Raw genomic sequence first — 12,432 nt, forward strand, 5'->3', positions numbered from 1 at the left:
CACCCCTGATGAGTGCTTGAAATGTGTCATATCTTTGCTACGAGACACTGTATATCACTGGTGGAATACATTAGTATCGGTGGTTCCGAAAGAGCGAGTGACCTGGGAATTCTTTCAGACTGAGTTTCGTAAGAAATACATCAGTCAGAGATTCATTGTTCAGAAACGCAAGGAATTTCTTGAATTGAAACAGGGTCGGATGACAGTGACAGAATATGAGCGAAAATTTCTTAGACTCAGCAGATATGCCCGAGAATGTGTTTCGACTGAAGCTATTATGTGTAAAAGATTTGAAGATGGGCTGAATGAAGATATTAAACTATTAGTTGGCATACTTGAGATAAAAGAGTTCGTAGTACTTGTTGAACGAGCTTGTAAAGCCGAGAAGCTCGGGAAAGAGAAGAGAAAAGCTGACTTTGAAGCTCGAGATTCCCGTAAAAGATCATTTAGTAAATCGTTCCAGTCGACCTCAAAGAAATTCAGAGAGAATCATAGCCAGACTAAAGTTACTACAGGGTTTCCTAAATATGATTGAGATCGACCCCCTGTGAGTTCACAAGCTACTTCAGTTGCTAGTGTTGGTAATGTTCGACAAAACAGATCAGAGTGCAAGCATTGTGGTAAATGGCATCCAGTAGATTGCAGATTATATGATCGGTCTTGCTTTAAGTGTGGATCAAAGGATCATTTTATTCGAGAGTGTCCGATGGTGGCCGAGCAAAATACTGTACAGAGTACCAGATCGAGTAATGTGTCAGTACGAGGTAGACCACCCAGGCATACGGGTAATGTTAGTGGTAGTCAGAGAGGGACAAAGGACATGACAGTTCGATCTGAGGCTCGTGCACCTGCCAGAGCATATGCCATCCGTGCTCGAGAGGAGGCTTCTTCTCCAGATGTCATTATTAGTACTTTCACTCTTTATGATACTAATGTTATTGCATTGATTGATCCTGGTTCAACTCATTCTTATGTGTATGAGACTTTAGTATTCAGTAAGACTTTGCCTGTTGAGTCTACTGAGTTTGTAATTAAAGTATCGAACCCCCTGGGCCAGTGTGTTTTGGTTGACAAAGTGTGCAAGAATTGTCCGTTGATGATTCGAGATTTATGTTTTTCAGCTGATTTGATGTTGTTGCCATTCGACGAGTTTGATATAATTCTGGGTATGGATTGGTTAACTCTGCATAATGCTATAGTAAACTGCAAACGGAAAACTATTGATCTACGGTGTCAGAATGATGAGATTATTCGGATTGAATCAAATGATCTGAATGGTTTACCAACAATAATATCCTCGATGTCGGCTCAGAAGTATGTGAGAAAAGGTTGTGAAGCTTACCTTGCATTTGTTCTTGATAATAAAGTGACCGAAAATAAGATTGAATCCGTACCAGTAGTGTGTGAGTATTCAGACGTGTTTCCCAAAGAATTACTGGGTTTGCCACCTATTCAAGAGGTAGAGTTTGGTATTGAGTTAGTACCAGGGACGACTTTGCGATCGTTAGTGAAATTTTCCTTCTCTGCTTGTGGTTTTTCCCGAAAGAGTTTTCACGTAAAATCCGTGTGTTCTTATTTTTCTTTTCTTATTACTTTGCGATCGCTCTTCCGCCATTATCGACATTTATTATAACAAAAAACTTGCCTCAACACATTTTAATCTTTCAAATACCCCCCAATTCTTTTTCTCAGTTTTCATTGTTCTTCAATTATCTTATCTTTTCTACAACAAATTCATTATCCATTCCAGTTTTCATCAATTTTGAAGGTGATAACTCTAATATCTTAGAATTATTTATTCCTTATTTTAGTAGGATTTTTATTTTGTTTTATAATTTAATTTTTTTTAGTTTTTGGAATTTTATTTCATTGATGTTTTAAGTTAACTATATACTTATATTGTTGAATCAAACTATTTTTCGATGTGTTCTTATCCAATGCATGTCCGACAAAGCATGGGAAAGAATAACTTGACATAAGCAATTTTCGTTCCAAAGGAAAATGTCTCCGTCCCAATAAACATAGGAAGACGACTCTCCGTCCCAATGAAAAATGTCTCCGTCCAACGAAAGCAAATAAACGACTTTCTACTTCAACAAAAAGATTTTTCATTGGAGCGACAAATATACCTGATATTTTTTTAAAAATTACAATTTGTAGGGGTTACAAAAGGGGAAAAAAGAAACCAAAAAGGAGGGAGGAGAAGAGAAAAAAAAAAGGAGGAGCCACCCAAGCTTTCACACATCAAGGATCGACGAATTTCAACAAGAAGGCGAAGTTTATCCCTCGTTCTTCCTTCTTATTTCCTTTTATTATGTCTAGTTATTGTTTTAATTTTAAGATGTTTCCCAAATTCTTCATGGACTAAATTTCTTTTCTAAGGTTACAATAGATTTCATGCTTAGTTAATTGAATGTTTTCTATTTTTATCTTTTTTTTTATTGTTGATAAAGTTTAGATTATATATTCATTCTTGTTCTTCTTTAATAATAGTCCGCCAACTATTAGTTTGACAAAACCTATAGAAATCAGAGAGGATTTTTAGTTTTAGGTCTAGAATGAATAACTCTTGGTCTTAATAAGATGGGTCAATCAATAATTCGTAATTAGAATATGAATATACCTAATTTTCTTGGGTAACCATAATTGGGGTAGTTCTTAATCAATTTGGTTTACATTATTGGCATAGGAATATAACTTAATAGTTGGATTAAATTAGTGAAGAGAATTAAGGAATTTTAGTTCTCTAGGTTATTAATTAACTGTATTAGGATAAATTAGGTGGAGATGGATCAATTAGCTTACGCATTAGATGAAATTTTAATCCTAGGGTTTTATTATTGATTGTTTATTTGAATTAATTTGCATTGCTTATTTTTATTCTCTTTTAAATCAGTTAGAAAATTTTATTATCAATTAATTTGGATAGGTTTTAGAGTAATATTTGGTGATTGGTGTTTCGATTAGTAATAGCTCTCTATGGGATCGATATTTTATACTACTTGGAACGAGACACATGTTTGTATGTGTGATTTTTGATCAACAAGTTTTTGGCACCGTTGTTGGGGAGCCAATTGCTAATTTTGTTAACATCAATTTAATTACTTTTCGCCTACCTCAAATTTATTTTTATTTTTTTGTTTAATTTTTAGGTACCTTTGGCGTTTATATGTGCAGAAGTTAAAATTAAAATTTGCTACCACTTGATTTGGAAATTGAGAGAACTTTACGAAAACTCGAATGTTTAGGCATTAATTTTGAGGTTGAACGTGGAGAGTCAATAATGGTTGATCCTTTTGAGATTAAACCAGTAGTCATTTAGATTGTTGAAGCTAATCAGTTCTCTGGTTTCTCTCATGAAGATCCCAACCAACATCGACGAAAGTTCATTAAACTATGCAAAACTTTTAGATTTAATGGTGTTTTAGTAGAAGATGTAAAATTAAGGTTGTTCCTTTTTTCTTTAACTAGACGAGTTGCAGACTAGTTAGAGAACTTTCCGAATGAGTCAATTATAACTTGGGATCCAATTGTGGAAAAGTTTCTAGCTAAGTTTTTCCCTCCAGTGAAGACAAAAAAAAATTATAAAATGACATTACTGGTTTTCTATAACACCCTTAACCCGCATCGGATGCCGGAATAGGGTTACGGAGCATTACCAGACTTACAATTGATCAAACAAACATTTCATTTTCATCTCACATTCAAATAAAAACCAATCACAATCAATCATATAGTCCCTAATACGAACCCTCGAGGCCCAAAATAAACATTAAAAACAAGTCGGGACTAAACCTAGTACTTAAGGAATTTTTCAGAAAACATTGAACTTTTTTTCAAGTGCAGGGGACACGCCTGTGTGGCCAGGCTGTGTGTCTCACACAGCCAAGAGACACGCCCGTGTCTCAGGCTATATTGGTCTTCGAAATGAGGACAAACGCCCATGTCCTTGCCCGTGTCCTATCCCGTGTCCAAACTAGTGAGTTTACTGACTTGGGTCACATGGCCAAGCCACACGTCCGTGTGCTAGGCCGTGTGAAAAATAATGAGCATACTGACTTGTGACACATGGCCAAGCCACACGCCCGTGTGCTAGGCCGTGTGAAAACTGGAGGGTATACTGACTTGTGTCACACGGCCAACCACACAATTGTGTGTTAGGCCGTGTAAGGCTATTGACTTGCACAATTTAAAAGTTACAGAGGACACACGATCGTGTCACCTGGCCGTGTGTCACACACGACTGAGACACACGCTCTTGTCTCTGCCCGTGTGAACAAAAATATACCATTTTTCAAGCTATATTTCTCACCCAAATTGGTACCAACCCAAACACAACAATTTGCATATAACCATGGCACAATTAGGCATTCAAAACTAACCAACATCAAGCTTATAACATGTTATAACATCACATACAACCATGATACCTATAGGCACCTCAATTGGCCATTTAAATACATGCCAACAAAGTCTCCAAAGCTTACCTAAATGGTCAAACACATATATGCATTCATTTTACCAAAAGTTAACATATATGTCACTTATCAATATCAACTAATTGATACCCAAAATACCAATTCACAATTAGCACACACTCACATGATAAACATACACCAATATGATAAGGCCATTTACACATATATACATAACAAAATATACCCAAATACAAGCCAAATCAAATGGCTAAAAACATGACAATACATATAGGTTACCATTAGCCAAAATGACCTATACATGCCATTAAAACCAAAATGTATAATCAAAAGTACCAAAATAAGCGATTGATAGTGTGATGCAATCTTTGACAACTTCCAATCCGAACGAGCTTTCGAAACACTATAAAACACGAAAAATAACACAGAGTAAACAATTAAGCTTAGTAAGTTTGTATAATTAAAAATATAACTTACCATTTAGACATTCAACCTCCTCCTAATGCTAATAATCGGAAGGAGTATTGCAAGGAGATCACCTTTAAAAGTGGTAAGAAGATACCTAGTGCTTCTCTTTTAGTTGAGATGAATTTAGAAAATCAATTGTCTATTCCAACCTATAGACGAGAGTTTTGTTAAGCTTGATAAAAGCCTTAAGGAGTAAGTTCACCATGAGATAGAAGCAATGAAGCCAACAACGGAGGTGATTAAATCATAATATCTTCCACCATTCCCACGAAGATTGCATAGGAATAAGTTGGATAAGCAGTTCCAAAAATTTCTTGTGGTATTTAAAAAGTTGTCCATTAATATTCCTTTTGTTGAAGCTTTAAAACAGACACCTAGTTATGTGAAATTTATGAAAGACATTTTGTCTAAGACAAGATGGTTATGTGATTATGAGAATATAACACTTACTGAGGAGTGCAGTGCCATAATTCAAAGGAAGCTTCTTTCTAAGTTAAAGGATCCTGGAAGTTTCATGATTCCCTGTGTTATTGGCTTGCATACTTTTGGAAAAGCACTTTGTGATTAAGGAGCGAGCATTAATCTGATGCCACTCTTCATAGCTCAAAAATTGGGTTTGGGATATATCATGCCTACCTCAGTCACGTTAGAAATGACATATAGAACTCTTTGTTTCCCAAAAAGGGTGGTTGAAGATGTTGTAATAAAGGCGAACAAGTTTAATTGATTGGACATGTATTATTTGTGATCTGCATCGTACTACTATTTGCGAGCTGTGTCTAATTTGGTCTTCAACCATTTGTGTTTTATATTGAATTAATTCTAGTTTTAATTGATAGGTGTAGTTTTGTAATTGTGGTTGTAAACTTTTTTTTTTTCTTTAAGCTTTTTTAATGCCATTAAAAATGATGAACGGAATTTGATGTTATTGCAACAAATATTATAAATAACTAACGTATGATATGAACTAATTTTTTAAAGATATTTTAAATTCCTTCCATGTTTGACCCCCAAACATTAAGTGACTTGCATGTTTCAAATGGTGCCACGAAAGGTGGCAACTTTCATCCCCCCACACCACCCCACCCCACTATAGGATGATAATTTGAGCCAGCCATCCATGTGCACTGAAAATAAAATATTAGGGGTTTCAAAAGTCCATTGTTGATGGCCATAGTTTAAAGATATTTCTTTAGCTTAAAAATCAATAAATCAACGACGAAAAAGTTCATTTCCGCCCTTATTTGATTGAAAACAAGAACTGCTGTTGCATTCATGATGTTAGTGGCCAACATTATCATATACCAAAAAGCCAATGCATCAACTAAACCATTATGAACGGCTAGGCATATGGTTGAAGAAGCAGCAGTACTTGAGAAATGGGGTTGGGGGTTCCTACAAATTTCCACTAGGTTGGGTAAAAATATCAAATGGATTTTAGTTTCTCCAATGGTTAAGATTTTCCTATAGTCCCTGTAATTGTATTTTCAGGAATTTAGTCCCTATACTTTTTATATTTTAAAATTCATACCTACTTGTTAAATTTTTTGTTAAATTCAGATTAATTACAATATCTTTTTAATTACATCGCTACTAAGTGAGTAATCTTTTAAAGTCACAACCAATTTAATAAAAAAATCAAAGTAAATTTAAAATATGAAAATAAAAGAATTAAATTGCTAAAATACAAATACATAAGACTAAATTCTCAATTTTCAAAAGCTCAGGAACATTTTCCAATATATGTAATTACAACACCAAATATTCTTTTGACTTGATAAGACAAATCAAACAATCCAACAAGTTCTAACAAAAGGCTCTCTCAATACATAACAATCCTTGAGTTTATCAAATATTTTTAAATTATGATTTTTTAATTTTAAATTTCTTTTAAACAGTAAATTATTCTAATTATATCTTTAAATTAGGTACATTAAATATTGTGTAACATAATTTAAAATAAAATTTTAAGAAAAAAGAATATTGCAAAAATAGAAGTTGATTAGGTTTTTGAAGCTATTTTCTATTTTCATTTTTCAATTTCATTTTTAAAAATATTTTTATTTTTAAATATTGAAAAGTACATATGATAAATTGAAATAAAAATTTATTTTCTCTAATAGAAACACAAGAAATAATTTTTATTTTACATATATATGGATTCAAACTAGGGCACTAGATTTAATATTTGAAAAGCTATTGAATTATAGGTTTGAACCTGGGTACTAGATTTATTATTGTTTTCATTTTCTAAAATCATTTTAAAATTTTCAATCAGATATGTTTTCTCCGGTATTTTCATTTTCAAGAAAACGAAACCGAAAATGGTCTTTGTTTCATGAAACCAAACATAACTTTAGTTTTAAGGTTTATGAAAGTTTTATAGAAACTTTATCGTTTGCTCTTTCTTTTTAGTTTTTGCTTTTAAAAGTTACGTCATAACGGTATTTTTATTTAAAATTTAGCTACATAAAATTTGACGTGTTATTTTATGATTTTAATAACGAAATAACCTAATTCTTATAATATCGATAGTTTGAAGATATAATTAGAATATTTTAAAGTCTATAGATCAATTTAAGAATTACGATTTAAGAATATTTGATACAATTATTACTAAAATTTTTTAAAAAACGTTAAACTATAAATATAGTTAAAATAATAATAAAAAGATTTATACAAATATATCAGTAAAAATAATATATATAACCAAAACCATATCAAGTCATAGCTATCATCTTTTGTGTTATAGATAATAGGATAAGTTACGTCAAATGTCATTAGTAGGTTTAATTTTGATTATTTAATTTATAAAAATACAATGTGATAATTAAATTTATTCGAAAATTTTCATTTAAGCTATTGAGTTATTACAATCGGCTATATGATATTTTTTATTTGCACTCTCTATATCAACTGAAAATTCTACTTTCCCTTCTCTTTTACAACTCTTTTTTTTTTTGCATGAAATATATTTAAATGTTGTCAATTTGCGAACCAAAATCCAAACAATTTTTTTCTCCAATCTTCGATACTGACTGTTAGATCGACTTGGATCTAAGGTATATATGCTATTCTACTCGTCAATGGGTATTAATCCACTATATCGATTATCAAATCATCACTTGAAGCTTGTTAGTCGAACCTTAAAAAAATACTTAACAACCCAATTACTTAAATAAAAACTTTCGAACAGTTCAATGATCATTTTATAACTTTTTGAAATTGAGTGAACAAAATATAAAATTACTAATAATTTAATGATTTTTGATGCAGTGTACCCTACATAATAATAAGGCCATTTCCTTTTTTAAATAAACTATATTTTTCTTTTCTCATCTTAGGGATCACCAATTAAACGAAAGATTCAACTATTCCCTAGCCCTCCATTTGCCTTTAAACATTTTCTTTTTCTTTCAATTTACTTAAATGTTTTTCTATGTTTTTTGTTCTACACCAAAGGTGTAGCCAGGGGTGGCTAGTAGGGGCCTCCAAAATGAAAAATTTTCCATTTAAGTTTTTAAAATTTTTTAAAATTTTGAATTAGTAAAGATATAATTGCACTTTAGCCCCCCTAAAAATGATAAAAAAATGATTTAATCCATTAAAAATTATAAATATATAAACTATTCAAATGGTGAAATTATATTTTTTACTACCATAAAAGGGTAAACTACACCCATGGTCACTTTTGTTTACCTTAGGTTACATTTTAGTTACTTATGTTTGAAATGTTACGTTTTAGTCATTTACGTTATCATGGTGTAACATTTTAGTCACTGACGTGGCATGTTAAATCATCATTTCAAACCAAATTTTAGATTAAATTATACAATTTATCCCCATATTTTTCGTTTTAAGCAATTTAAATCTTTTTTCTTTTATGTTCTTTAAACTTTCCTTCTTCTTTTCCATTCTCTTTTGTTTCTCCCTTTGTTTTCATACCTTTCCCATTTCTTTTAACATATTAGGAAGTCGAATTGGCAGTGAAAAAAGAAGTAGGAAGTCGACTGTCATCATTGCCTATAACCAAAACCCATAAACCCATACCATGCTTCTTTCTTCACTGCCAATTCGGCTTCCTGGTATGTTAAAAGAAATAAAGAAGGTAGGAAAACAGAGGGAGAAGCAGAAGAGAATGGAAAATAAAGAAAAAAAGTTAAAAGAACATAAAAGAATTAAATTGCTCAAAACGAAAAATTATGAGGATTAATTGTATAACTTAACCTAAAGTTTTGTTTGAAATGATAATTTAGCGTGCCATGTCAACTTACCATTACACCATTAACGATAATTAACGGCTCAGTGACTAAAATGTTACAACACGATAACGTAAGTGACTAAAACGTAACATTTTAAACATAAATGACTAAAATATAACCTAAGCTAAACAAAAGTGATCATGGGTGTAGTTTACCCACCATAAAATTTAAAATTTAATTTCCATCCTCTAAAAAAATTTCTGCCATCGACTCTATTTTAAACCCATTTTGATCAGTCCAATATTGGGAGGTTTGGACTCAATTGCACAGTTAGAGATCAAGGGCTGGGATTAATTTTCCAGCCAGTCCACTTGTTTGGCTTTGGGTCAAATATGAAAGCTTAAATGGGCTGTGAAACCAATTGGAACTGTTTATACAGAGATGTGAAGATTTGGGCCATATTTCTAAGTATTATATTTCAAATGGGTATGGTTAAGGTCGGTAATATGATTGAGTTGATGTCGCAAGCTAATTAAATATCAATTCAACCAAATAAATTATTAAAATGATTTTACATATTTTAAATAAGTTATATTATTATAAGAATATTTCTGTCTTTTTATTATTTTAAAAAAAATCTTACAAATGTTGAGATTTAAAGTCATGCCCCAAAGATCTATAAAATCTTTTCTTTTATCGCTTCACCCAAAGCTTTATTTTGATAATTTTATATATTTCAATTTTATTACATAAGTTGTTTAGCCCACATTGTCTGTATATATTCATAATATCATTGGCGAGTCAACTCGATACCAACTCAAGAAAAATGACAATACCATGATAAACAATTGGAGTGCATTTAATATTCTTAATATAATTAAATTTCGACAATTTAAATTATTTTTATTTTAATTTTGTATATATTTGCATATGTGTTATTATCATTAGCTTTAAACATTGTATATTACTTTTAAAGTAAAAAAAAACCCTTCTAGTTGTTAAAAGTAAATACCGAAAGAAAATTCAAAATTTGAGAATGTTTTTTTATATACAATGTTTAGAATTATCTAAACTCATCCTTAACTCTTAAAGAAGAGGGTAAGACGCGCCTAAATGCCCTCGAACTCAATGATGAAGCAAGAGGGGCTGGCAAGGGCCTCGGCCCCCTTAAAATGATTTTTTTTTCATTTAGGCCCTTTTATAATATATATATATATGTATTAAAATTAGCAATGGTGAAATTGTACTTTGGCCCCCGAAAATGATAAAAATTTGATTTAATCCTTTAAAAGTTATAAAGATATAAGCTATTAAAATGGTGAAATTACATTTTTACAATTGTAAGAATACATAATTTAATTCCGCCCCAAAAGAATTTTGTAGCTTTGCTCCTACTCAAACCCACATATTTAATACTAATAACAATATTGATACCAACAGAACTAAAACTCGATGGTTGACTGTTTATTTACACATAAATATCTTCAATTTTTTAATTTGAAGTCTAGAGGTGTGGAAAAGAAGTTTGAAGGTGGATTAAGACATTAATTTAATTTAATTATTTAAATTTCTTAATTAACTTTGAAACTAAGATTGCAATTTAGAAGAAAGTCCAAAACACATCACGCATGGCAAGGCCATGATCTATTTATTTACTAAAAATGAGGTTTAAAAATCTGTAAAAACCAAATCTAGATCTAAGGCTATTCATGCACCCAACTAAAATTAATTGGATCATACTTGAACTGGAATTTAAAATTACCTCTATCCACCATTATAGCATGCAAACCCTACAAGGCTACATTAAATACTACTATAGGCTTAATTTGGATAGCTAAAAATAAAGTATAGTGGGTTTATATCTTTTATCAATTTAGAATATTCAAAAAAATTAAAAAAATATTTCTTAATTTTTTTAAGTACACTTATACTGTATTCTGAATTCTTAAGAGTAATAGAGTTCTGAGAGCATTTACTCAAACACCTTGTGTGCATTCTTTTCTGTGGCTTTCTGTTGTTCTTTGGCTTAGCTTCTTTTGGCATAAATCGCTTCCGCTCTTCAATTGGTGCCTTGGAGGAGTTCTTAAGGAATCCTCATTTGAGTTAAGGCTGACTTAGGCGAGTTTGGAGCAAACGGATCGCCTAAGGCCGCACGGTTTGCGAGACGAAAGGTTTAGCCCCGTGACAACATATGGGCTATCATGTTAAAAATTTAACGTTTTAATTTGTATTTCCGTTAAAACAACAATCCAATACTTTCAAAAGGGTTGAAAGTTAAATTTAACTAAAAAAAGGAGAGATTAATGGATAAAACATTATATATGATAATAAAATAATGTAAGACTCCAAAATACATGGGATTAGAAATTTAATTAATTAGTATGAAATGAACTTTGATGGTTAAGAGCTTAGGATATTTATTAGAGAACTAAAGTTCAAACCCAATTTTTCTCATTTTCTTTTATTTTATTTTAAGAACCAAGGCCAACTAAGATTAAGCACTTCTGCATCCAAGTTTAAGTCACCCCAACTCATTTTCCCCAATTTCTTTTTCTTCATTTCAGTAAAAAGGGGTATATATGACATAAGATTTAGATCCAATTTATTAAGGTTTAATCTTTTAATTTAATTTATTATTTAAGGACTGTAATATTTTATTTCAAACTGTGGCATAAGATTTAGGACTTAGGTTTGTTTTTACTTTACATGACATTTTACTTGAATTCTTAAGATATCATGCTTTGATTATTAATTAGTATGCATGAATCCCAGTTTTATTAAATACGTAAGTAAATGCCATTTTTTTTCCGCTGCTAGATAATAATTAAAACGTTGAGGAATAGTAGAACGACTTTTAAACTATACGTTTTCTATTAAAACAATTATTTTCAAAAACTCCGATAATTCTGCTAGACCATCTTGGTGGCTGATGTAGTCTCTTGAATTCGGGTCTAACATCTAGGTCGGGTTGAGGAGGTTACAAGTAAATTTGCTTAAACTGTGTCATTGTAATTTATACGAAATACTTGACTAAACTAAACCATTATTTTAATTAAAATATTCTTATATGTAATGTAAAACATTATAATCTCATTAAAAGTTTTTATCATATTTGTTTTTTTTATACAATGTCTAAAACCATCCATAAACCCTCTTCAACTCTTAAATAGAAAGATAACACGTTTCAGACACTCAAATCTATATCCTCCTACACTAGAAACAATGTGGATATATAAGAAAAGTATGGATAAATTAATTGCCCAAATTACAGAACCCTAAAATAATATTGATAGGTTTTGTATAGAAAGCTTAGCACTTCACATTCT

Source organism: Gossypium raimondii, chromosome 7, assembly GCF_025698545.1.
Source record: "Gossypium raimondii isolate GPD5lz chromosome 7, ASM2569854v1, whole genome shotgun sequence".
NCBI lineage: Eukaryota > Viridiplantae > Streptophyta > Magnoliopsida > Malvales > Malvaceae > Gossypium > Gossypium raimondii.